Genomic DNA, 27,290 nt, shown 5'->3' on the forward strand with positions numbered 1-27,290 from the left:
GGAACAATGGCATTTTCCTGCTTGATTGTGAAGATGGCCGCTGGAAAAGAAGCCAACTCCCAGGGGGCACGAGGGGCTAAGCTGTCTCCTGGGAAGTTTAAGGGAGGCCAAGTGTTTTCCAGTTCATTTCCAACGCATATTTCTTCAGGGCCAAGGGCCCAGCTGTGCCTCATTAGGGGTGAGAGTTTGGCTGTGACACGACTTAATAGAAAAAAAAAAAAAAAAGAAAGGAGAAGTCCAACTAGCTGAGTGGCAACAGAACTTGGGACAACCTGTGCCCACAGCCTTTCATGTCCTGTAATGAGTGTGCTATTTGCTCACTGGGAGGAGAAAAAAATGATAGTATGCAACAGTCAACTTTTTCCTGAAGAAAGAGAAAAAAATACATACTTTGCAGCCGAGACATCGGGGTACCTGTTAACTTTAGGCACAGCGCTAGTGTCAGCCCTGGAAAGAGACTCCCGGTGAACAGCACTTTTTACCATTTAATCAGCCTGTACTTCTTCGTATTTATAGCCCTGGCGAGGTTGGCCCATTGTTACAAGAGGAAATTGTGATGTTCAGCAGTTTATACCTTGGGAGCTGGAAGCGTTTCTCCATGGTGAATTTGTAATATTAATTGGCCATGTCAGTTCATGACAAATGTAGTGACATCTATTTCAAGTATTTCAGTTTTATGGTGCTGAAGAAGTGACACGCGCTCGAGATAAGTAATCTCACAAAAGATCTTCCCGCTCGCTGTGGAGCGCCTCCAGAACATGCTCTCAGAGGAGACGCAAATAGGCTCAGGGTTCAGGGGGCTGTCCCCTTCCTTTTGCTCAAGGCTCAGAGGGGAGCCAGAGGAAGGCGGGGAGGGACGCACTCCCTGTCATTCCCCTGTCAGTCTCAGGAGATTCTGGTTGAAGCTCTGGCATGGACTTTCCTGCCCAAGAAGTGTACTTGCGGTGATCATTTGTGTGATTTGGGTACCTGCTGCTTGTAGGCTGTGACTGTCAGTAGCAGAAATAAATATATTGCCTTTCTCACTGTCTACAGTGGTGCTGTACCAAGGGTGACTCTGCCCATCAAGGGACACTTGTCTGGAGATATTTGGGTTGTCATATCTTGGAGGAGAATAGGCTGCTATTAGCATCTAGTGGGTAAGAGCAAGGGATGCTGTAGAACTTCCTGCAACGCACAGGCGCATCCCACAACAGAGAATTGTCTGGCCCCAAAAGTCAATAGTGCTGAGGCTGAGAAACCCTGCACTTGTGTGGACCATGCCCTTTTGTGCTTTTCAACCTAGAAGCACTAATAGGTCAGAGAAGAATGCCAGGGATGTGTTGATGGGTCCGCAAGAGGTTGATGGGGGATGCTTGAGCTCCTACCACGTGGAAGGTGGTGTAGGCAAAGAGAAGGATGCGTAGGCACGTTGGACGGTGGAAGGCAGGGGCTGCTGAATGATGTGGCAGGAAACATGCAAAGTGCTCAGCGTCCCTGGGCGGTGCAGAGTCTTGGGAAGCAAGAGGATGGAGCCATCCTTTCAGTTTCCAGCCTGGGTTTCCCAAAGGAGAGGGTGTTTGAGTTCAGTGGCAGAGAGAGTGGGGAAGAGTGTTGGAGCCCAGCTGAGTGGCCACCTTTGTCAAATGGAGCTGAGAAATGATTTTCACATGGCTGGCATAATGGCGGAGTTTCCAAAACAGCAACACAACAAAATAGCCATTTATATGTCAAGACTATGTTCATAGAATCCGTATGTCTAAGGTGGGGAAGTTGTCATTATTCCTGTTTTATAGATGAGGAAATAGAGGCCCAGATGGAGTAAGTGACTGCTGAAGTACCCATGATTTGTCAATAGAAAGGAAGAGACCAAAGGTGGCATCAACTTTATTTTTCCTTCTTTTTTTTGAGATTGGAGTTTTGCTCTGTTGCCCAGGCAGGAATGCAGTGGGGTGATCTCGGCTCATTGCAAGCTCCGTCTCCTGTGTTCACACCATTCTCCTGCCTCAGCCTCTCAAGTAGCTGGGACTACAGGCGCCCGCCACCACAACCAGCTAATTTTTTGTAATTTTAGTAGAGATGGGGTTTCACCATGTTAGCCAGGATGGTCTCGATCTCCTGACCTCGTGATCCGCCTGCCTTGGCCTCCCAAAGTGCTGGGATTACAGGTGTGAGCCACCACGTCCGGCCTGTTTTTCCTTCTTTGTTAAGTGGAACAAGTCATTTTTTTGATGGTCATTTCCAATATGTAATTCCTGATAACACACATATGTATTATCTCTTTAAAAATTAAAAAAAAGCCAGCCAAAAAAAGAAAATGGAAGTGTTCAAGAAACTGCCTTTTTTCATGTAACAGTATTTCTGTGTCACTAAATCCTTCAACAGCATTATTTTTAATAGCTGCCCAATGTCCTAATGGATGGGTGAGTCATGATTTACTTAACTAATCCCCTGTTTTTGGACATATAGGTTATTCACAGCTTTTCTCTATTGTAAGTGGAATTGCAATGAATGTTTTTGTAGTACACACCAGTGAGTGATTCCCTGGTGCGCTTGGAAGTGCTGGTTCCAAGAATAAGATAATCTGTAGGCTTTGAGATTAATTGCCAAATTGCTTTCTTGAAATATTGAGGCTACTACTTTCCAGTATCTTCGCTAGGAATAAGTAACGTTTTTCTAAAGCTGAGTAGTAAGAGAAAAGTAGAATCTAATTTTACTGTGCATTTTCTTGATTATTAGTGAAGCTAAACATTATTTTTTATTGATGTGTTAACAATTTCTTTCTTTTGCAAATGATCTATTCATGTTCTGTGACTGATTTCTATCTTGGTGTCTTTGCGTTTGTGAATGGTAAGAATTTTTATGTGTTCAGGAACTATTTAAATGTTCAAGACATTAACCTGTGGTTATGTATATCACAGGTACAGTCACATCGCTTAACAAGGGAGATACATTCTGAAAAATGTATTGTCGGCATTCTGTCATTGCATGAAGATCATAGAGTGTATTTACACGAGCCTAGATGGATAGCCTGCTACACATCCAGGCTATATGGTATAGCCTGTTCCTCCAGGGCTATGAACCTGTACAGTATATTACTGTAATGAATAGTGTAAGCAGTTATAATACAATGGGACATATTTGTGCATCTAAACACATCTAAACATAGAAAAGGTACAGTGAAAATACGGTATTATAATCTGATGGGATCGGCATTGTGTACATAGTCCGTTATTGACTGAAATGTTGGTATGAGATGTATGACTATGTTTTCTCATGACCTCTGCTTTTTTTGTCTTTAAGTTTTTAATTTTTTGTTTTACTTTTGTCTTTTAATTTTAATTCTATTGCAACCAAATCTATCAGCCTGTCTTCTATGATCTCTGCTTTTAATTGTTACGCTTTAAAAATCCTTCTCCGTGGTAACATTATATTGACTCATATGTCTTATTGGTTGAACATGCCTATGTTTGACTTTGAAATCATTAAATTCATTGAGGATTTGTTTTGCCGTGAGGAATTGGGTGAGGATCCAGCTGATTTTCTCCAGATGAGTAGTTCATTGTCCCAACACCAGTTATTGCAGTAAGTTATTCCTTCCCCAGGAAATATACCTGGGCTAATTAAGAAAACTGTGCTTCAATGTAATTATTCCACCTTAATGCATGAAATATTAGGTTAACATGGAAAAAACATGGCATCCCATGTTTTAGTATTTTTTCCTTATTTCCAAGCAGCACATCTCTTTGAATTATATTCTGTTCTCTGTTTTTATAATTTGACTCCCTTCTATTCTACATCTAAATAGTGCATTGTCTGTTTTCACGCAGGACTTTAAAAATAGTTCTAGTACTAATTGCATTTTTATTCTACTACTGCTATTCCTTTTACTGGTACGTCTGCATCTTAAAAAAACAAAACAAAACAACGAAAACTTGGCATGTTGGCTCACTTTGTGAATGAAAGCATACACTGTTCAGTTGTTTATTCTTCAGCAACATCTGAGTATCCTCGAGAAATGAGTGGAATGAACCGCTAGAGATGAATAGCCTTAAGCCCTCAAAGCTGAGCCCTTTGGGGTAACATGCTCTAATTCTGCCCTCTTTAGTTTGAGTTTAGGTTAAATTCAGCTTGCAGATTGCACCAAGCCTGATGCCTCCCAGCCATCAAGGAAAAGGGTATCTAACATTTTGAATCTCCATTAATCTTACAGCTCAGATCCTGTGTATTAAATCTCAGCATTCTCAGGGATGTATACTCTGGCAGAAAAACTTTACTGATTTTTTTTTCTGATGCTGCCTAGAAAATATTAGAAAGAAGACCCTTTTTTCCTTTCCTTTCTTGTCCTGTCCTGTCCTGTCCTGTCCTGTCCTGTCCTGTCCTGTCCTCCCCTCCCTCCCTCCCTTCCTTCCTTCTCTCCTTCTCCTCCTCCTCCTCTCCTTTTCTTTTTTCTTTTCTTTTCCTTTCCTTCTTCTTCCTTTCTTTCTTTATTTCTTTCTTCCTGTATTATTTTCTTGTATAGCTCAGGTCTCACTGCTTTGCTGCCATTCTTGTGGAGAATAATAGGTAACAGAGGTGTGCACCTGGCCTCATTTATTGTCACACTGGATAGGTAATAGAGGCCGGCATGGCTATGCTGTGGTTCCTGCTGATGGGCACACTATTACAGGTGCATGATAAGTGTGTCGTACGCAGGAAGTACGTTTCCCCCAGCCTTCCCTACCTGCTGAGGGCTGCTCCCAGCCAAAGGATTTCATCCAGATAGATTCATAGCGCTTCCAGTAAATGCACCCCTTGCCTTTCAAAGTTGGAAAAGAAATTACTTTGGACACAAAGAGGTGTTTCTTTTGGCACAGCAGGCGTGTGAAAAAATAAGCAAAAAAAACAAGAGGGATTTCTGTTACCATTGGCATGTGCTTCTCTTGTACTTCTTTAGTTTACAATGCCAGTGGTTCAGCTTCCCGTTCTGATCCTCACTGTTCTAATCTCTTCATCTGTGCTTGCAATCACAGCCACGCGGGCTTGCAATATTACCACGAAATCATTTTATCTGTTGGAATCTCTTTCCTGTTCATTACTCATTTTTATCCCCAGGTAGGCAAACACCCTAAGTTTACCTCTTGCGAATTGTACGCTTTAAGATTAAAGAATTCGTAGTTGAATAAGAATGACTTTTCACATAAATTTAATGGAGTTTTATCTTCTGAGCCAAGGCTTTATTTAAGGAGTCTTGGGAGGTAATCATGTGTTACCTGAGACTCTCTGCCCATAGGATGTAGTTCCTTTCCATTGGAACGCATGGGGACCGAGGGAATAAAGAATGTTTTCATCTCTGAAAATATCTCTCATTCTTCCAATCAATGCTGCTCTTTTCTTGCGTATTGTATACTGGGAAGCATTTGTTTCGATTTGTGGTTAAATGTGTGTGTCCACTGGACTTCAGTATCCACCCTTTGAAGGACCGCAGGAGAAGTTGTTCAGGTAGAAACATACAAGGGCCGGATGCGGTGGCTCACACCTGTAATCCCAGCACTTTGGGAGGCCTAGGCGGGTGGATCACTTGAGGCCTGGAGTTTGAGACCAGCCTGGCCAACGTGGTGAAACCCTGTCTCTACTAAAAATACAAAAATTAGCTAGGTGTGGTGGCGCAAACCTGTAATCCCAGCTACTTGGGAGGCTGAGGCAGGAGAATCGCTTGAACTCGGGAGGCGGAGGTTGCAGTGGGTCGAGATTGTGCCAGTGCACTCCAGCCTGGGTGACAGAGCGAAACTCTGTCTCAAAAAACAAACAAAAGGAAACATACCGGGAGATCAGGTTCTATTGAACCCCAGTGCAGCCGTGGGTAGAATTTTAGGCTTATTTATATTCCATTTCACCACAAGATGTCACCAGGGCACCACACCAACATGGTCTATGGACCATCTCTCTGGCAAATAGAGTTATGGTTCTGCCCAGGGCTATGGTGAGAGGAAGCTGGTTGGCTTTGTCACAAATGCCTTGATGTCTCTTTCTTCCCCTGGGGCCCATCTGTTCCAGACTTTGCATAGAGAGAGAAGGCAGGCAACAGGACACAAGAAGATTTTCCCAGAGTCCAGGGTGTTCTCTTACCCCTGAAATCGTTTCTTCACTGGATGGGAAGGCAGGCACCCAGGGGGAGATGGCATCAGCTGCATAAACCGTTTTTCTCCTCAGTAGACATTTACATGAGTCAATAGGAATCATATTCTCTCTCTCTCTCTTTTTTTTTTTTGGAGATGGTCTCACTCTGTTACCCAGGCTGGAATGCAGTGGTGTGATCTCAGCTCACTGCAGCCTTGACCTCCTGGGCTCAAGAGATCCTCCCACCTCAGCCTCCTGAGCAGCTGGGACCACAGGTGCTTGCCACCATGCCCAACTAACTTTTGTATTTTTTGTAGAGACAGGGTTTCATCACATTGCCCAGGCAGGTCTCAAACTCCCGGGCTCAAGCGATCCTCCCACCTTGGCCTCCCAAAGTGCTGGGATTACAGGTGTGAGCCACTGTATCTGGCCTAGGAATCATATTCTCTTCATTGAAACATTTCAGATGACTTAAAAATTCACATTGTAGAACTTTTAAAATTGAAACTTTCTGGTGAAAATCATTAGTTGACAGATATGTCATTGAAGTTTCATCCTTCTTCATTTCAGAGTCTGCTGGAATACCCTTCATTTACCACTCTCTCCTTCCTGGAGGTGTGGAAATAGTCTACCTGGGTGAGGCTCTCGTGGCTTTTTGTGCCAAGTGTCCGTAAACTTCAACTTAATTGTTTTAAATCCTTTGTGGTGATTATGCGGAAGGTCAAATCTAACAGGAAGCTCCATGTCCACTTGATGTGTACTTACTTTTATTTTTGCACCTTGTGTTGTTTGTTATCCTGAATTATGCCAGGGCTGGTTTGTGCTAAGATACTTGTTATTTGACCTCATAATACCAGCGTGTCCCATTTGTATAACCCTCTCTGTAGCTTCTTCCAGCATGTGATCCTACATCTACCTAACCTCTCCCATTGGTTGAATTTAATATACTAGTGAATTTTCCATTGCAAAGATGAGGTTACGAATCATAGTGTTCATACTCAGAAGGACTTTATAAATATTTTGCCTTTTTGAAGTATATACAAGAAATGAAAATAAACAGGAATAAATAAAAAGAATAAAAAGAGCCAGGACTGGAACCTACCATTCCTGACTCTTGATCAAATTGCTTTTCTTTTTAACTCTAGTTAAATATTTTCCATTCTTTTTAACTCAAGAAGCCTTTGTTTTTGTTGCCATCGTTTTATGATTAACTTATATCTGGTCCTTTAGACATTTAGATTTTTTCTGTTATATATATCTCTCTCTCTATATATATCTATATATATTTATCTATATCTATATAGAGAGATATATATATCTATATATATCTATATCTATATAGAGAGATATATATATCTATATATATATTTATCTATATCTATATATAGAGAGATATATATAAAATAATGAATGAAGTGGACTGTTTGCAACCTCAGGTGTATTTCTAGGACTTAGAGTGATTAGCTTGAGGCAATGGTAGTTTCTGTTTTTGGAGTCTCTGTAGGTCTCAGACTCACAGTCTGTACTTCTTGTTTTGGGGCTAATTAAGTGGACAGTTTCAGTGTTGGTAGCTCATTTAAGCCATAAACATGCAGACCATGTGGAATCCCGTTAGTCAAACCTTAGCAGAGTGCCTTGATGAGTACCTCCTTTTCTTTCTGAATTCTATTAGTTGATGCTTTATTCTTTCTCCCCAAAAGCCATATCTCAGCTATTTCTTTTCATTTCTTATGTATAGTTCAACATCTTTCTTTCTTTTTCGAAACAGGATCTCACTCTGTCACCCAGGCTGGAGTGCAGTGGCATGACCATGGCTCACTGCAGCCTCGACCTCTGGGGCTCAAGCGATCCTTCTGCAACAGCCTCGCTAGTAGCTGGGACTACAGGTGCATGCCACCACACCCAGCTAATTTTTATATTTTTTGTAGAGATGGGGTTTTACCATGTTGCCTAGGCTGGTCTTGATCTCCTGGGCTCTAGCAATCCTCCCACCTCGGCCTCCCAAAGTGTTGGGATTACAGGCGTGAGCTACCGTGCCTGGCCTTACGTTTCAACATCTTTCAATCCATCTAATACGCAGTGCCAGGGAAGGTTTGTGAAAACATTTGAATCACAGAGTCACAAACAGTGAGAATATCTGCAGTTATGTTTGTGATGCTCTAATGAACTTACAGAAGGCCAGGCCTAGTATTTCAGCTGTGTCCATGATGTCTCTGATGGAAATGGACAGGTAACATGATGTACACAAGCATTTGACTGTTGCATTCTTTGATTGGGCCATGTTCATGCAGCCAGCCTGGGAAAGCAATTAGTAGTTTTAAGCATGGGAAATCATATAAAAGTAAACCAAAATTGCATTTGAATTAATTGATGAACATGTTTGCTTGACCATATCCTGCTGTTAGGCGTCTTCAAGTTAACTTAAGTGGTTGATAAAACTTTCCAAAAAGAATACTATCAACTGCTGAGCACCTGTTGTCAGAGTTGTGGGTAATTCGGAAAGGTTTTCAAATGGAAAAGTTGTTTTCTCCTGCTAGGAAGCATGGTCTCAGATCCACTTCTAAGGTCAGTGTGAAAGGGAAGGCAAATTCACTTTGAGCAGGGGAGGCATGATCTGGAAGATAAAGCAGCTAGGAGTATAGACTAGGGGGTTGATGGAGGGGAACACCTATCAGAATATGTGTTCTCACACCAATGATATATATTTTCCACACGTTTAGATTATCCATGCCACTCCTTATCTCTTTAGTGCAGAAAACGGAGAGGAGGTTCAGTATTCTTAAGAACCTCCCATGATTGCTTTGAGGCAATGGATTTAACAGGTATCTTTATCCCTTATTTACGCACTGACTGTGGTACTGAGTCATCCCTGGTGTTTCTGGATTTTATTGGCAATGCCAAGAGAGCAGGAAGACTGGGACGTGAACTGACAACATTTATGATTCTGGCAGCTTGACATCACCCAACTATTCTCTTTGTTTGGTTTTGCTTTAGACTTAGTTTAGTTTTGTTTTTTAAGGGCTGGGGTGGAGGAGAGGGATTTGCTCTTGCAGTTTTCCTTTCAAACCAAACTCTTTCAAAGCCTTTTGCAAACTCTTTTATGGATTTTACTCACTGGTTGAGCAAGAGTTACTTATGAGATGTGGCTTCGGTATTTTCACAGTGTCCATAAAAAAATGTATATTACTATGCATTGCACATTTGCCACTTAGAAATTCTGAATGCAGATTAATCAACTTGCAGCTGTGACTAACAATAAAACACAGGATAATGTACCTACAGAAATGAGGGCATTGGAAATCCGCTCTCAGGTGGCCATCGAAAATAGTCAGCCTGAGTGTTGCTACCTGTTTTCCATAATTGTGTAGCTTTGCCTTTCCTTAGTTAATCTGTTTAATAAACTCCTCTGCAGAATCCAAATGCTTAAATTCAGTTTCTTTTTGTCTTTATGGTGTTTATCATTGTTAACGTGTCATCAGAGTAGCTCGACTTTTGCATCATGATAAATTCATAACCCAAGAGAAGGCAGAAAACATAATTATTATCAATTGCCTCTCTCCCGGAATTGCCATTGGCTGAGTGGAACAAAATACGAACTTAAGGAGTAGCTGATTCCGAGAAATCCAGGGTGGGAATGGGTCCCATGTTGATTTCAATGTCTTTTTTGAGGAGGCCTTCCCATTGCACTTTCTTCAAGTTTGCCCAGATAGTAAGTTCTACTAGACATGTCAATTTTTTCTGAGGTCTAATCTTGATTTTTTTTCCCTGCACAATATGGAATTCAGTGTTTTTATTTAATCATTCGGTAAGTCTTGACTGCCTGCTATGGAGGTTAAGCCCTTTACTAAGTTCCAAGGATGTACCTGTGAATAAGGCAAGTTCCTTTTTATCATTGTCTTTGCAGTCTATTAGGGGCTACACAATTTAAACAGAGAATATATATAAAATGGTAGAAAGTACAAGTAAGTATACCTTATTTTTTTAAAAAAAATGAATGTGGTATTTCACCCACAGCCTCAAGAATCACTTTCCTTAAAATTGCCAGAGTAGGAAAACTTAACAGTTGAAGAATTTCAGGTATTTATGGGAAAAATAGTATTAGGGCAATTGTGGTCAAACACATTCGTCTGTTCGTTCAATTACAGCAGTAAGGATGGAAGTCTAAAGAGAGTTTCTACATGATCTTATTTATCCTACATTTATAAATACACAAATTCTTCTACAATTAACTCTGTTTTTCACTCCTTTCTTGCTTGCAGCTTGTCAGGTTGTTCCCTCCCCAGTAGTTGTGAACTTCTTTATGCTAGCTTCTTCCATCAGGGGCTCACAACCAGGGACTGTAGAGGTTTGCAGAGGTAAATCTTGGTAGATAAGGATTTTATGAAAAGGGAGCTCACTGTTGGTGAAAAATCCTTGTTTCTATAGATTTTGGATCAAGATAAGAAAAATTAACTTTTAAAATCTGAGGAATTTGGAGATTATCTCCAGGGGCTGAATATATTTTTATGGGAGAAATAAAATGGATAGTTTTAAACTTGAATTTAGTTTTTCCTAATGGAGGCCCTTTTGAAGATCAAATGGGGTCTGTAAAAACTCTTTGAAAAATGTAGACTGCTTCTTATGTGATTCTTACTGGTCTATTATTTCTCAAGAAATTAAAAAGGAATGAATATCTGTAGCTGTTTTTCTTTTTCTTTCTTTTCTTTTCTTTTTTTTTTTTTAAGATGGAGTCTCGCTCTGTCACCGGGCTGGAGTGCAGTGGTGCTATTTTGGCTAACTGCAATCTCTGCCTCCCAGGTTCAAGCAATTCTCCTGCCTCAGCCTCCCAAGTTGCTGGGACTACAGGTGTGCGCCACCATGCCCAGCTAATTTGTAATTGTTTGTTTCTAAAAGGATATTCAGTGCTGCCACTGTCTTTTAGAAGTCTGTAGAAGGAAGGCCAAGAAAGAAATACCCATTATTTTGGCTGAATATGATCGCTTTAGCTGAAACCAGTTCAGGTTCAAACTCAGACATTGGTGGTATTTTCGTTTATCTGAAATGTTCTGAAAAGATTACTGACGATCAACGTGCTGAACTGACATTTCACAGATATGCAGATTTATTCATCTCTGTTCAAGGTATGCCTTTTCCAATCATAATAGCCATGTAGAGGACATTAAACAAATATTTTATTGTGGTAAAAACACTTAACATGAGACCTACCCTTTTAACACATTTTTAAATATATAATTTATTGTTATTGTTGGCTATAGGTAAAACAGGACATTTTTAATGTGCTGTGGTGGCCTATTGGACTTTCAGCCTCCCTGGGTGTATTTCACTGTATATGTATACCGTGTCAGCTTACCCTAGAATTTGAAACATTTTCCTTTGATGATTAAAAAAATTTTTCTTTTTTTGAGATGGAGTCTTGCTCTGTTGCCCAGGCTGGAGTGCACTATCGCGATCTCGGCTCATTGCAAGCTCCGCCTCCCGGGTTCATGCCATTCTTCTGCCTCAGCCTCCCGGGTTCATGCCATTCTTCTGCCTCAGCCTCCCGAGTAGCTGGGACTACAGGCGCCTGCCACTACACCCGGCTAATTTTTTTGTAGTTTTAATAGAGATGGGGTTTCACCATGTTAGCCAGGATGGTCTCGATCTCCTGACCTGGTGATCCGCCCGTCTTGGCCTCCCAAAGTGCTAGGATTACAGGCGTGAGCCACCGTGCCTGGCCTGATGATTCAGTTTTTACCCCAAGATGCAGTATGCCTCAGTCTCACCAAAACATGCCAATATGTTCTTCTTCTTGAGGATCAGGGCTGATTTCTTCTACTGGGAAAATGTAACCCCTGTGTTTGGCCCCAGAGGCATCAGGGTAACCTGCTCTCTTCTAGTCTCAAAGCAGAAACAGTGTTCCTAACATTCTAAGCCTGGGAATAGGATGGCAGGTCGTGGGACCAGCATTTTAATTACCTAAAGGGAACTTATTGATTTTAGTCCAGAACACGGTGGGGAGGAGTTCATATTCATTTTTTTTTTTTGAGTCTGGATTTTAGAATAAATTCACCGTGTACATAGCTATTCCATCTTTAAAAACCTTTGTGAATGCTAATATACAGCCTTTATAAATTTGAGGTATAATGTTCAAAATGCTCTAATCCCTAAATTTTCCAGTCTAGGTTATTATACTTTTATGACTATTAATTTTGATGTAGGCCTTTTAAAATCAATTCCTTCCTGTAATTACAATGCTGCTTTATGGTATTTGTGATATATCATATGAATATACTTGAGGGTCATGAGAAGTTCATATGTGTGTGTGTAGTGTGGGCCCCATACTTTCGCCACACTGCTGGCTAAAGTGGCCATGTTTTTGTATGTCTCTGCAGAGCTTACAAGTTATTCAACAGCCAGATTTCTATTCTGATATGACCTTTTAGTTTTCAAAGCATCGAAAAAGGGTAATCTTTAGAACCGAAGTATTCGGAAAACTCCTAGACTTGAATAAGGTATTTTTGAATTTGAAGAGCTAAGAACCCATCAAATCAAAATGCTAATAATTCTTCCAAGTCAAAAGGTAACTCTCATTTTATTATGCATTGACCACCATTCACTTTCTGTTGGACTGCTTTTGGAAAAAGAACCACAAGTCTCTATTTTTAAAGTAGAGGTAAAATGATAAAACAAAACAAAACAAAAAAACAACAAAAAAACCCCACACAGGTCTTATCAGCCAAGGGATTTAAAAATCAAATTTAACTTCAAAAAACTGAAGTTGATATAGCAGGATCTTGGAGATGGAGTTTCTTCACTTTTCTTTTTTTTCTAACTGAGGGATTAAGGATATAAACCCAACTTCAAATTTCTTTCTGGGTGGTCTTGAACACGTAACAGTAGGTCCTCCTGTAAAAAGGTGGGGGAAAGGATAAAGAAATCCTTTACTCTCATCTGCTGGTTTTAAAATGAGAAAAATACACACACACACGTAATGATGTTCATGATGTTCATGGAGGGAAATATCATAAATAATTAAGAATTTGAAATTATTATAAAATATTTAGTATTATTGTTGTTACTGTTATTAGTAGGAAGGGGCCTTGCCATGCTTCCTTTCTTCAAACAGCTCAGTACTTTAAAATTGAGTGTGGCTGTGTTTGTCAGTTGTGGTTTGTGTTCTTTGATTTGTTCTGCATGTTCTTCTTTTGGAGAGGATGTGTCACTTTGCCAATCTTGGTCCTTCCTGTTGTCTGGTGGAGGGAAACAAGCCTGCCAGGCAGGCTCATCTGACCCCTGGTGGCAGGGAGTGGAGGTGCACTCAGGATGCTCTTGGGGAATCATAAAGGAGGATAAAGAAAGGGACAGCAGGACCCTGACAATCCTTGCCCCTAAGCATGGAAAAGCCTCCGGACCGGGTCTGGAGTGCCGCAGAGGCCCCTGACCTTGTCTCTAGCTCTCTGTCTGCATCTTCAGCGTGGCTTCACTGGTTTCTAAGTCTCTGGTGTCTTTTTTCTTTTGCAGCCGGCTTGCAATTGCCTCCTTCTAACTCTCAAAAGGATGCATGGGATGGGTTCAGTGTAGTCACTGTTGTGCCTTTTGGACAAGGCTTTCCAGCCAGGCCACCCTGTCTACAAGGCGGTCCTCACGTCACGGGCGCTCATATTGTCCAGACTACATGGTCAAGGTGATTGGGGGAAGGAAGTCATAGAGCCACCAATTACTAAGGAACTGCCCAGAGATCCTGCCTCACTGGGAACCTGTGAGTGGGCTGGTTTCCCCCAGCAGAGGGGCTGTAGCATAGCAGGTACCCACAGGAGCTTGGGCATGGCCTTTTTCTCTTAAGGGCTGGATAGTCAATATTTTCAGCTTTGTGGGCTTTATGGTCTCTGTTGCAACTTCTCAACTCTCCTGTTACAGCAGGAAAGCAGCCACAGATAATATATAAATGGACGGATGTGTTCCAATAAAACTTTATTTATAGAAACAGGTAGTGGGCCAGATTCAGCCCGTAGGCCATAGGTTGCCAACCTCTGACTCTGGTGTTCAGATCACAGACTTTGGATGTCTCATATCTGAATCTTTCTAATCTCGTGATAGGGCAAGGTAATTAAAATGTTAATACGTTAGTTTTCTCACCTGTCAATGTGTTCGATGACATCATTTATGCAAAGCATACAAAGCTGAGAGTAAAATCTCAGCAAATGCTAGTTTCCTGGCCTCCTTATACATACTTACAAAGGATGGTGGGAGATAGTTTGAGATTTGAGGCCTCTGAAGAATAGGTGTTTCTGTGATGATTTTGGCTTTTCAGTTTGACATTTCGCTTTGCTTTTTTGACAGACACATTAGGAGCTTCAAGGGTCATTTCATGATTTGTCCTTTCCATGTCAGGGACACCTTTCACGTGGCCATTTTAAGCACAGGAAATTGCCTTCAAGTAGTTTACTGGTACGAACTTGTCTGTAATCATCTTTCCCCATTTGGATGGTGGGTTGCACATTTTAATTCAAGGTTTGTCTAATCTGTTAGTGCATATTCTTGGCTCAAGCAGGATAAGACACTAGTAACCATGAACCTGTATATCAAAAAGCGTGACTAGACTTTCATAGTTAAACATGTGCTGAAATCCACAGTGGACACCAGAGAGGGTCCTGGAATCTGGGAATGGATGACTTGTCCCATGATGATAATATCTGTGTTCCTACGGCTGGGCCCGGTGGCTCACACCTGTAATCCCAGCACTTTGGGAGGCCGAGATGGGAGGATCACGAGGTCAGGAGTTGAAGACCACCCTGATCAATATGGTGAAACCCTATCTCTACTAAAAATACAAAAATTAGCCGGTGTGGTGGTGCATGCCTGTAATCCCAGCTACTCAGGAGGCTGAGGCAGGAGAATCACTTGAACCCAGGAGGCAGAGGTTGCAGTGAGCCGAGATCACGCCATTGCACTCCAGCCTGGGTGACAGAGTGAGACTCCGTCTCAAAAAAAAAAAAAAAAAAAAAAAAAAAAAAAATCTGTGTTCTTGCCTGGCTTATTGAGCTCCATGGTAAATGTTCAGAGGCTGCAGGAATGATTCAAAGTCTGACTGATTTATGTGCATTGGGCATTTTGTTGATATCATTCAGATTAATGATGGCACTGAAAATATGTAATGGAAATGAGAAGTTTGTATCCTGCCTGCTATACCATGATTCCAATTTAAGAGGGGGTAAAAACATTGCACTTTTTAATCTATTGTTTTTTGAAAGAGACTGTTTAAAACACGTAATTTTGCTAAGTTATGGCTCATATTGTATTTGTTATTTTGGTTTTGAAAAATTGAGTAGGAAGCAATTGCGTTCTTAAATGACTTGAACATCAAAGGCAAGTAGTGTCTTGTTTTAGGAGCAGCCAGGCTCGTATCCCTCTGCTCCAGCCAAGTGCTTTCACTTGGTCCCACTCTGGGGAGTCACCAGTGGTTCTCACTCTGGGAGAGGCCCCTGGTTGACCTGGAATGACCTAGACCAGCAGTCACAAGCTCCTGCCCATGGACAAAATACAGCCGGTACCTCTTTGGCTGTGGCCTGCAGGCTCAGAATAGTTTTTGCATTTTAAATCATCTGCAAAAAAGAATAAGGAGGAGAATATTATTTCTTGAAGGAGGAAAATGATATGGAATTCTGATTTCAGTGTCATAAAGTTTTGAATTTCATCAATAAAAAATTTGCAGAAATTTGTTTTTCTCTCCTGTTATGTAAATACCTCTGTAGTAGCCTCGGTTTTGCCTCTTGGCTCACAAAGCCTAAGTTGTTTACTATTTAGCCCTTTACAAAAAAAGTTTGCCAACATCTGATGTCCAACAATTTTCAGTCTTTTTTGTAGCTCCCAAATTCTCTCATTAAACCAGATCCCTTGAGGGAAGCCTGGTTTACAAAATAGATTAAGTGATGTGGCTGTTTGGAGCAGGAGGCTGTGGTCTGAGTCTTGCTGGCCTCAACCCTCAACTCACTTCCACACCTTACCTCCTGGGGATAAGGCTGCCTTCGTCTAGAAAGTGCCTCGGTTCCAGCTTGGAAATATCCATGTACAGTCCCTTTTTTGTTATTCCAAAACCCAAAGAGATCTGAAAAGCAAAAACAAATTTATTGTATATTTATAGTAAATTTATTTGGTGGTGAAATTTGACTTCAGCTTTAGCGTCCCTGTTTCTCCTTTCTAGTGTGAATATTCATTTTGTTTTGTTTGTTTTTTTGAGGCAAGGTCTCACTTCATCACCCAGGCTGGAGTGCAGTAGTGTGTTCACAGCTCAGAGAAGCCTCGACCTCCCGGGCTCAGGCGATCTTCCTGCTGTAGCCTCCCAAGTAGCTGGGACTCCAGGCATGTGCCACCATACCCAGCCAATTTTTGTGTCTTTGTAGAGATGCGGTTTCTCTACCACGTTGGCCAGGCTGAATAATCACATTTTCACTGAAGAAATAGAAATGTCATTGTTATAGGATGTTGCCCCAAACCCCGCAAAGGTATTTTGTAATATGCAGTATATGTGCTAAATTACTTTTTTTGTTGTTGTTGAGATGGAGTTTCGCTCTTGTTGCCCAGGCTGGAGTGCAATGGTGTGATCTTGGCTTGCCGTGATCTCTACCTCCCAGGTTCAAGCGATTCTCCTGCCGCAGCCTCCTGAGTAGCTGGGAATACAGACATGTGCCACCACACCCGGCTAATTTTGTATTTTTAGTAGAGATGGGGCTTCTCCATTTTGGTCAGGCTGGTCTCGAACTCCGGACCTCAGGTGATCTGCCCACCTTGGCCTCCCAAAGTGCTGGGATTACAGTACCTGGCCCAAAATACCTTTCTAACATGGAGGAATTAGGAATACTGAAGGCATCGGCCCCCAAGGGTTTGATGTGCTCTTGTCCCCAAGGCCTGCAGATTTGCATCACCTCTCCACTTCGTGGACTCCTCGTACCTGCCTGATTCCAGGATGCTCTAACCTGGCCACGCATCCCCTGTGGATTCTCAGCTGTTGTGTGTTTCCTCCTCAGGTGGCCACTGTGTCTGGTGCTCACCCACATTTTGGTTCATCCTGACTTTGCCTCAGCCTCCCCATTCTGCATTTCTCCCACGGCTTCTCCCAGCCCTGGCCCAGTGACGCTGTAATGTGGACTGTGGCATCCCCTGAGTCTAAGCTGTTGACCAGCTCTTGATGGACAGATGCTGGCAGAAATGGGGAAGGTGCTGTTCCCTTCCTCCTGGGAAGGGCAAAGAAAGCAGGGTGGTCCTCCCATCCCTGTGAGGAAGGAAGAGCCTCATTCATGCTGAGACCCTGATGGAGAACTGGCTCCAGGTATAATGTTTTGTGTTCCTGCTCATGGGACTGGTGTGTTATTGCCAAGGGATCTTACAGGCCTTGCTTCCCAGGCCCCTCTATCCCCTCTGTTCTTGCTTAGGCATTAGTGATTTGGTTCTTCTAGCTTTTTTTCTTTTTTTTGAGACAGGGTCTTGCTTTGTCACACAGGCTGGAGTGCAGCAGCGCGATCTTGGCTCACTGCAACCTCCGCCTCCTGGGTTCAAGCAATTCTCCTGCCTCAGTCTCCTGAGTAGGTGGGTGTACAGTCACACGCCACCACGTCTGGCTAGTTTTTGTATTTTTTAGTAGAGATAGGGTTTCACATGTTGGCCAGGCTGGTCTCGAACTCCTGACCTCAGGTGATCCGCCAGTCTCAACCTCCCAAAATGCCGGGATTATAGATGTGAGCCACCACACCAGGCTGGCTCTTCTAGTTTTTGAAGCTCACTTTTCTTTTTTCCTCAAGACTCACAGGGAATGGGACCAGGCACCTGTCTTTATACATTCTCAAAGTCCATGGTGACGATGCCATGCTCCGGTTCTAAGCCAGTTGGACAGGCACAGGCAAGGGAAGCTGTCAGTGTGGGTGAGTTGCAGTGTAAGGGTAGTGGGTGGAATAGCGTCTCCCCAAAATCCACACCCACACAGAATCGCAGATGTAACGTTAGATGGAAACAGGGTCTTTGCAGATGTAATTAGTTAAGAATCTCAAGGTTAAATCATTCAGGCTTTAGAGTGGGCCCTAAATCCAAAGACAGTTGTCCTCATGAGAAGAGGAAAGCAGAGGGCACAGTGGTGGGTGTGCCTGCAATCCCAGCTACTCGGGAGGCTGCGGAGGGGGCATCACTTGAGCCCAGGAGTTCATTGCCAGCCTGGGCAATATAGCAAGACCCCATCTCTTAAAAAAAAAAATAACACCAAAAGACAAAACAGAAAAAGGAGGAGAGGACACAGAGGAGAAGGCTCTGAAGTCAGAGGCAGAGATTGGAGTGATGCATCTGGAAGCCAAGAGATGCCACGGTCATGGGCAGCCCCCAGAAACTAGGAGAGAAACCTGGCACAGTTTCCGCGAGGGGTCACCCCTGCCAACACTTTGGTTTCAGACTTCTGGTCTCCTCAACTGTGAGAGTCAGTTTCTGTTGAGCTTGTGCTGATTATCTAGGGCAGCCCTAGCACACTGCCACATCTGGCTTCCCGGAGGAACTTCACAGGGTCTTTGTTCTTTATCTACAGTCTCTGGAAGTCTCAGCAGCCTCCTGTGTTCGCAACTGTCATTCCAGAGCAGCCGTCTCGTGTTATGCATTTGCTTACTCATAAGCAAATATTTCACAAGAACCTGCGAGGGCCAGGCTGGGCCAGGCAGGTATTGCAGGTACAAGGATCTATATAAGACAGTGCCCTTTAGAAGATCCCTGTCTCATTGAGAAGCGTTGAGTAAATGGGTATCTGTGGTCATTCTCTCTAGAACATGAAGCCAAAGGGCTGAGAGGGAGACTCCAAGAATGAATTAGTGTCCAGCAAGATATCCCTTGTCTCAAGATGACAACTTGCAATTTGGGGATCTCTCAACCTCCTGACCCCCATCTCAGTGGGCATGTTCCTCACCTGGCTGGCTGCCCCTGCTTACTGATGCAGCCTCCTGTCACACGGTACTCACCTCTATTCACTGTATTCCACCAACACTGGCCTTGGGAGCCAGCAGTACCCCCATTGTACAGATGAAAGTCTTGTGACTATCAACATTAAAATGAGAATGATATTGACCCATGATACTTACCCAACTGTTCAGTGGATTCGGTGTGCCCTCAGCATGGTTCCCAGCACATAGTAAGTGCTCCATAAATGTCAGCATCTATTATTATCATTTGTGGTTTTTTTTTTTTTTTCCCTTCTCTGCCTTCCTTTCTCTCCCTCCTTGGTCTGCTTCCTCCTGTTAACTATCAGAGCCTGCCTGCCTCATCCTTGTTCCAGCCTTGATGGTGATGATGATTATGGTTGCTGTTGCTATTTGTTTTTTTGGTTTGTTTGTTTGTTTTGAGAGGGAGTTTTACTCTTGTCACCCAGGCTGGAGTGCAGTGGCGCCATCTCGGCTCACTACAGACTCTTCCTCTTGAAGCTGGGGAAGTTCAAGCAATTCTCCTGCCTTAGGCTCCCGAGTGGCTGGGACTACAGGCATGTGCTACCACGCCTGGCTAATTCTTTGTAGTTTTAGTAGAGGTGGGGTTTCAGCATGTTGTCCAGGCTGTTCTTGAACTCCTCAGCTCAAATCATCTGCCCACCTCGGCCTCCCAAAGTGTTGGGATTACAGGCGTGAACCACCACGCCCCTCACGCCCAGCCACTGTTGCTATTGATGATTATTATGACATCATTGCTCAGATTCACTTGGCTCAGAGAGGGCGGAGTCAGAGTGACCCAGGTGGTCACTGCTCCCCTTCTTGTCCATCAAATCAGCTGCCTCCAACAGTATTGCCTGACAGCGTCACTTAGTAGCCCTCTCCCTCACAGGGCTTTTGAGGCAGACAAATGCCACTGATAAAGCAAAAGCAAATGTTTTGGGTGAATTCCCCATAGCTACACTAGATTTGAGGCTGAGGAATGGAATGCCTGTCATTGTTGACTGAAAAATACAGCTCTCCTAATAGAGTCTTGGTGCAGGAGCTGTTAGCCTTGCCGCCCTGCAGACTTGAAGAATTGCGACGTCGGCCTAACATAATTTTGGTAACTTTGTCTGCTTCTGCCTCGGGTAGAAATAATTCAGATTTCACTCTCCATTTTCTTTAATGGGCTAAACAGCCACTTTGTGATACCTGTATTTTATTAGACATAATTCTGGATATTGTTTCTGCAGCGTTTTTGAAAAGACAAACCTGAGAGAGCCCGGGTATTTAACTTAAGCAATTTTAAAGTTATTTGTAAAATGATATGCTGTCTTTTTTGACCCAGTTACTTTATAAAGCTACATTCTTTGGCAAACATTAACACAACTTCTCCGTGTGTGGGCTAAATAAATATTCGGGCAACACTGACTGAGCGCTGCCTTGGGTAAATAATTCTCTCTCCACACATTTCCTAGTTTATAATGAGGAGTTTTCTTCGTGGTCTGACCAAATGTAACATTCCATTGAAAATGAGACATAAATCCTTGAGTGAGGGAGACGTGGAACCAGGATTTGAGGAGGGTTATTAAAAAGGTGAGGGTAGCGGGGTGACCTCCTGAGTCCCCTGCTCTCCCGAGCCTTCTCTCCTTTCTGGAACCCATGGCTAATAGGGGACAGGAGAGAGCGGAAGCAGAAAGAATAAGAGATATGAAAGCCAGCCGGGCACAGTGGCTCACGCCTGTAATCCTAGCACTTTGGGAGGCCGAGGCAGGCAGATCACTTGAGGTCAGGAGTTCGAGACCAGCCTGGCCAACATGGTGAAACCCCATCTCTACTAAAAATAACAAAATTAGCTGGGTATGGTGGTGTGCGCCTGTAATTCCAGCTACTTGGGAGGCTGAGGCATGAGAATTGCTTGAACCTGGGAGGTGGAGGTTGCAGTGAACTGAGATCGCACCACTGCACTCCAGCCTGGGCAACAGAGGGAGACTCTGTCTCAAAAAAAACCAAAAACAAAAAAAGAGACATGCGAGCCTTCCCTTCCCTCTCCCCATCCTAGCCTCATCTCACCCAGGTCCATTCTTCCACTGTCATCCCATGATGCTCTCTTGCATTTTAAAGTTTGGAAGCCCTTATTCCTTTGTTTTGTTTTTGAAATACAAATATCAAAATTTTTATTGTTCCATAGTAATACACATGTTTCTTCTATAGTACATTAAATCACAAGAGGTAATAGTGTATCTACTAACACCTATACTTTTAAGTAGTGTTGAGTGTAAATGATATTTTGAAATATCTGCAGTAACTGATGTGATATGCAAACATCTGTGATTTCTTTTAATTTTTATTAATTTTCATTTTTTAAAAAACTTTAGTTTCTGGGGTACTCGTGCAGGGCTGTTAAATAGGTAAATGACATGTCATGGGGATTTGGTATACAGATTCTTTTGTCACCCAGGTCAGAAGCATGGTACCCAATAGGTGCTTTTTCGGTCTTCTCCCTCCTTCCACCCTCTACCCTCAAGTAGGCCCCAGTGTCTATTGTTTCCTTCTTTTTTTGAGACAGAGTCTCACTCTGTCATCCAGGCTGGAGTGCAGTGGCACCATCTTGGCTCACTGCAACCTCCACCTCCTGGGTTCAAGCGATTCTTGTGCCTCAGCCTCCTGAGTAGCTGGGACTACAGGTGTGCACCACCACGCCCGGCTAAGTTTTGTATTTTGCGTAGAGGCAGGGTTTCTCCATGTTGGCCAGGCTGGTCACGAACTCCTGACCTCGAGTGATCTGCCTGCCTCGGCCTCCCAAGGTGCTGAGATCACAGGCGTGAGCCACTGCACCTGGCCTATTGTTCCCTTCTTTATGTGCATGTGTACTCAATGCTCAGTTTCCACTTACAAATGAGAACATGTGGTAGTTGGTTTTCTCTTCCTGTGTTAATTCACTTAAGATAATGAAGCTCCTGTCCTTGACCCAATCTCCACTCTACCGTTTGATGTCCAGTGTGGACTGCCCCTCTGAAAGCACTTCACTGCGGCTCAGGCTGTGGTGGAAGGTGTCCAAGGTGGCTGGAACACCTCCTGCTGGGGGTGTCAGTCTTGGCTCTCCTGTTTTCTGCCTGTGCAATGGTGGGTAGGTCCCTTGATGCCTCGTAACCTCAGCATCCCTGTGGGTGATAAGGAGATGATAATAGTCTCTTCCTGATGGGGGTTAAATAAAATAATTCTCGGAGTATGTGAAGCAGTACATGTGAAGTGCTCAGCTTTGTGTCTGGCACATAAGGAAGTGGTCAGTGTTTAATCTTAGGGATCATAGATGCTGATAAATTGCCGTTTATGGCACATTTCATGTATTGCCTCATTTAAACCTCCTTGCAATCTGTTATGACTCCTGCTGATGATGGGGAATTTGAGACTGTGAGAGACTTGGCAAAAGATCTAAGCTGTGAAGTATCTGGAATAGGATTCCACCTTCAGCCCTGCCTTAATGAAGACCATGGTCTTGCTGCATTGCATCTCCCCAAGATTTTTATGGTTCTATTTTTAGTCACGTTGGCCTGCGTTGGTAAATTTACCTTTCCTGGTCCTTTTGAGTAATTATCTCTGGAAAGGATTAAGTGCAGTGATCAATCAGCAGCGAAGTCCTGGAAGAAACCCATTTGTTAGTCTCTGGGCTTCCCCAGGCCTTATCAGGGCTTAGCCTTCGAGCAGTAGCAACACCTGCACCTGCAGTTACTAATTCCTGTGGAATGAAGTAGGCGGGCCCGAAATGTACAGCCCTTATCCAGTGAATTCTCATAGGAGCAAAAAAAAGTGTTTTCTTTCCCCCTTGGAGTTCTGTTTCTTCTTAAAATTAGCTATTTCTCATACACAATAGGGACATATTCATAAAAAAGGGAAAATACTCAAAAGTTGAAAAAAAGATTGAAAAAGAAAATCCTCCAATATATATCTACTCAGCATTTTGGCACATATTCTTACAGTAGTTTCAAATGCCCAGGCCATTTTGTTTTATTTTGTTTTGTTACAATTGTGGCATATGTACTCGTGATGGATTTGCTTGTTATCTCTAAATTAATTCTCCTCCTGCAATTCAAATATTCCAGAGATATGTATATTTTTAACACATTGTTAATTATCCCATATAGATAATAGTTTCTTTTCTCTCTTAACATTTTAAAAGCATGCCTCCAGGTTGTTCTAGACGGTCCTGAACAGTGCTTTGAATGGGGACATGTTAGTAAACCAATGAGAGGAACCACGGTTTAGTTCATCATTCTCCTTCTAACTGGATTTTTAGGTTGTTACTTACTCTTTTCAGTTGTCATTTCCATGGCCATGAACATCTTTGGTTCTAAAGCATTTTTCCCATTTAAAATTATTTCTGTGGGATTGATTTGCCAGAAGTAGAATTTCTAGGTCAAAGGCACAAACGCTTGAGAAGTCCTGATACATATTAACTTGGGCCAGAAATCTACCATGTAATTGAGAGCACCTTGAGCTTGGCTTCAGAGCCAGGATGAGGACAGGAATAAGTGGGCCTTTTGATTTGAAATGCTGAGATACGAATGTATTCTAGATGGGCCAGATAACCAGCTTATTTTATTTTAAAGTCAAGTAAATTTTCTGCCTCACTAATGTGCATGTCTTCAAAGACAAGTAGTGGGAACGGAATGGGGATTTGTCATCCCATAGAATGCCACCACATGGAATCGGTCCCGAGCCTTCTGAAAGCAGTTCCAAATGTGAATGCTTCCTAAGTTCTTGCGGTACAGCGCAGACAATATTCTTCCTCGACAATAGCTGAGACCCAAGTGCCTGGGCACTTCAGGCGCTTCCAGGTCATAATTAACCTTCTTCAAAATAAGAGCAAAGAAAGGCAGGAAAAGGTCCTCTCCATTCCAGAAAGGAGAACAAAAAGGGGGAATTCTAACCCTCTTGCCACCTCTGTTCTCGTCCGTTCCATATTAAGAAGCATTCAAAGACTAGGAAGCCATTTTGCAAAAGTCTCATTCTCCCTGAATGGTAAGGCTCCACACTTTAGCACAAGTGGTACAAATCTGCCTTCCCTCATTCTTTTTTGCAGATCATCCCCCTCCCCACCCCTTTCTTTATCATGGCTCATTTGGAGCATCTGTGCATTTTTTAAAGGCTGGATTTTCTTTCTGTTGCCGTTGAAACATTGCATTTGTACAGTAGAACTACTTAATGGCACAATTTGTTATTACATGGAATTAAATACAACCTATTTAAATCATGTACCATGAAACCAAAGAGCTGTGTACGGAAAAAGCCTCATATAACCCAGTTTGCCAGGTCCTAACTCCCTTCATACATACACTAACATGCAAAAGACCTCCTACCTTTTTTTTTCCCTTCTTGGTATAACACTACCCTGTTTTTGAAAGTACTTGTGCTGCTAATATATTCTTTAAAGAAGAGGGGGGAAACCTGTTGGTCCCCTCATAAAACAGTTAACAGGAAGCCCAAGGCATCTTTCAGTGCCATTTTTGGCTGATGTTTGGAATGGTTCCATCAATCACCGCTATTCATGTATAGCTGGTTTTTATGTCAGTTAAACCATCTTCCATCAAGTTGGTGAAGCAGAGTCAGGGAACAAGATGAATAGCAAAACATCTTCTGTGGCATGGAAAAGGCTTTGCTTTTAAATGCCCGTGTTGATTTCTTAATATTTTCAACTTCCTCTTCTGAAGCCAGTTCCCCCTGACCATCAGTCATGAGTCCGTTCTTTTAACCTTGTTCAGGTGGCGTGGGGTGGTGTGTGTGGTGGGGAGTGATGGGTGCTTGCCTGGAAGTGTGAGCAATTGATCAGCTGATGAGGGGTATTTATTGTCTGTCCCTGACTCCCGAGAGAGGGAAATAAATCCTTGGACCCCAGAGTGATTTTCGGAGCCACAAGAATGCAAGATGTCCTGTTTCCAGTCAGCCCATAGCAGTATCAGTCTGTGCAGTTGGAATCTTGCATGGGGAGGTGTTTTTATTTCACACAAGAAAGAATGGCACATCTTTCCTTGAAAGATGTATTTTGTATATCTTAATGTCAGTTATGTTTACGTGTTTGCTGCTCAGAAATCAACAGGATTTCTTCCCTTCCCCAGCCCCCTTTTTTTCAGCCCTTCAGAGAATATTTGTTGAGTGCAGTGTATAAAATCATGGCGGTGCCAAGAGGGGGTGTGATGGGTGTGGCCGCCCCCCCCCCCCCCCCCGACACCCGCCCTGCTGCCGGCAGGAGTAATCTGTTTTCACTGACATTGTTTGGAATCACCAAGCATGGTGATGATAAAAAGCAGTTAAACTTTGGTCACTTTTATTAATACTTTTAAGTCCTTAGGGAACAATGCACCCGTTATTACTTGCACCTAGTGGACATGGTTCTCATTGCTGCTGCCCACCTTTTTTTTTTTTTTTTTTGCCATGGGTGCAAAAGATGCCTCTGGGGATCCCAGAGGACTCAGCATTGGTAAGAATGCAGTCCTAACCCTGAAGGAGGGTACAGCTGACCAGGGAGGTAACACATGAATGCAGCTGATAGGGCCAATTGGACCCAGATTTCAACTGCAATCTCTATTTCCTTTGGATCTGTTGCATCTGCTCAAACACTAATTCTGCAATTTCCCAACACCTGCCCCCTGCCCCTTTTAAAAGCTCATGGTTCCATGTGACTTTCCACTCCCGCATCTCTGGCCTTGGGGCAGGTCAGTCCTGGATCACCTCACTGTCCTAGGGATGCTCTTCTGGTCCACACTGTGCCTCCCTTGGATATGGAGTTCCACTTGTTCCCTTACCTTTCACCCACCCATGCTCCTCACCCAAGCAGGCATTGATGGAGGTCTCATACTTTACTGAAGATGTGAGGGAAGAGGACACTTATGTAGAACCCAACTGCAGGTGGAGCCTTGGCCATCCATAGCCCTCTGTAAAGTGGGGATTGAAGCACATATCTTGCAAGGCTTGGGCATTGATTGCAGGGAGTGATGTGTATATGAATCATCAGCTATGCAACATAATGCTGATGCTAAGTACTAACATTGATGGAGTGTTGGCATGAGCTGGGCACAGTGCTCCATCCTCTATGTGTGTATTAGTCCATTCTTGCACTGCTATAAAGAAATACCTGAGACTGGGTAATTTGTTTAAAAGACACCTTTAATTGGCTCACAGTTCCACAGGCTGTACAGGAAGCATGATGCTAGCATCTGCTTGGCTTCTGGGGAGGCCTCAGGAAACTTACAATCATGGTGGAAGGCAAAGGGGAAGCAAAGCATCTCACATGGTGCAAACAGGAGCAAGAGAGGGAGCAAGGGGGCAGGTGCAAGACACTTTTCAACAACCAGATCTCATGAGAGCCGACTCACCACACAGCAAACGTGCTAAACCATGCATGAGAAATCTGTCCGCATGATCTAATCACCTTCCACCAGGCCCCACCTCCAACGTTAGGGATTACATTTGGACATGAAAGCTGGGTGCGGTGGCACACGCTGTAATCCCAGCACTTTGGGAGGCCGAGGCAGGTGGATTGCCTGAGCTCAGTCGTTTGAGACCATCCTGCACAATACGGTGAAACCTCATCTCTACTAAAATACAAAAATGTAGCCAGGCGTGGCGGCACATACCTGTAGTCACAGCTACTCAGGAGGCTGAGGCAGGAGAATTGCTTGAACCCGGGAGGTGGAGGTTGCAGTGAGGTGAGATCGCACCACTGTACTCCAGCCTGGGTAACAGAGCGAGACCCCATTTCAAAAAATAAATAAATAAATTTGACACGAAATTTGGTGGGGACACAGATTCAAACCATATCAACGTGAATTAAATGACATCATTCAGTCCTCAGGACAACCCTCTGAGGAAGTACTTATGCCCCCCGGCCTTTTTTTTTTTTTTTTGAGGCAGAGTCTTCCTCCATCACCAGGCTGGCACGATCGTGGCTCACTGCAAGCTTCACCTCCTGGGCTCAGGTGATTCTCCTGCCTCAGCCTCCGGAGCAGCTGGGACTACAGGCACGTGCCACCACGCCCAGCTAATTTTTTTGTACTTTTAGTAGAGATGGAGTTTCACCAGGCCAGACTGGTCTTGATCTCTTGACCTCGTGATCCTGCCACCTCGACCTCCCAAAGTGCTGAGATTACAGGCGTGAGCCACCGTGTCTGGCGTCATGCCCCGTTTTATAGATGACAAGGCATGGAATGGTTAAATGTCTTTCCCAAGCTCATGGAGTGGTGGCGGTGGAGGTGTTGTGAATGTGAACCCAGGAAGTCCGCCTCCAGAGCTGCAGGCATTAATGCAAAG

The 27,290-nt window shown here is 43.3% G+C and overlaps 1 protein-coding gene and 1 long non-coding RNA gene across 4 annotated transcripts in view; one reads left to right on the top strand and one right to left on the bottom strand.

Moving 5' to 3' along the window:
* The window catches only part of WWOX (WW domain containing oxidoreductase), a 1,113,301-nt gene that overhangs the window by 123,362 nt on the left and 962,649 nt on the right, over window positions 1–27,290 (top strand). The gene's annotated exons all lie outside the window — the stretch shown is intronic.
* On the bottom strand, window positions 12,631–19,728 carry LOC109023709 (uncharacterized). 2 transcript variants are annotated; one of them, XR_010131595.1, is made up of 4 exons: window positions 19,164–19,728; window positions 16,062–16,162; window positions 15,609–15,659; window positions 12,631–12,963 (listed from the first exon to the last, which is right to left on the bottom strand). It is a non-coding gene; the product is annotated as an uncharacterized lncRNA (long non-coding RNA). The 2 variants fall into 2 exon arrangements; XR_010131594.1 differs by lacking the exon at window positions 15,609–15,659 and having other exon boundaries at window positions 19,164–19,722.

The sequence above is a fragment of the Gorilla gorilla genome, chromosome 18, assembly GCF_029281585.2.
Source record: "Gorilla gorilla gorilla isolate KB3781 chromosome 18, NHGRI_mGorGor1-v2.1_pri, whole genome shotgun sequence".
In the NCBI taxonomy this organism is placed as follows: Eukaryota; Metazoa; Chordata; class Mammalia; order Primates; family Hominidae; genus Gorilla; species Gorilla gorilla.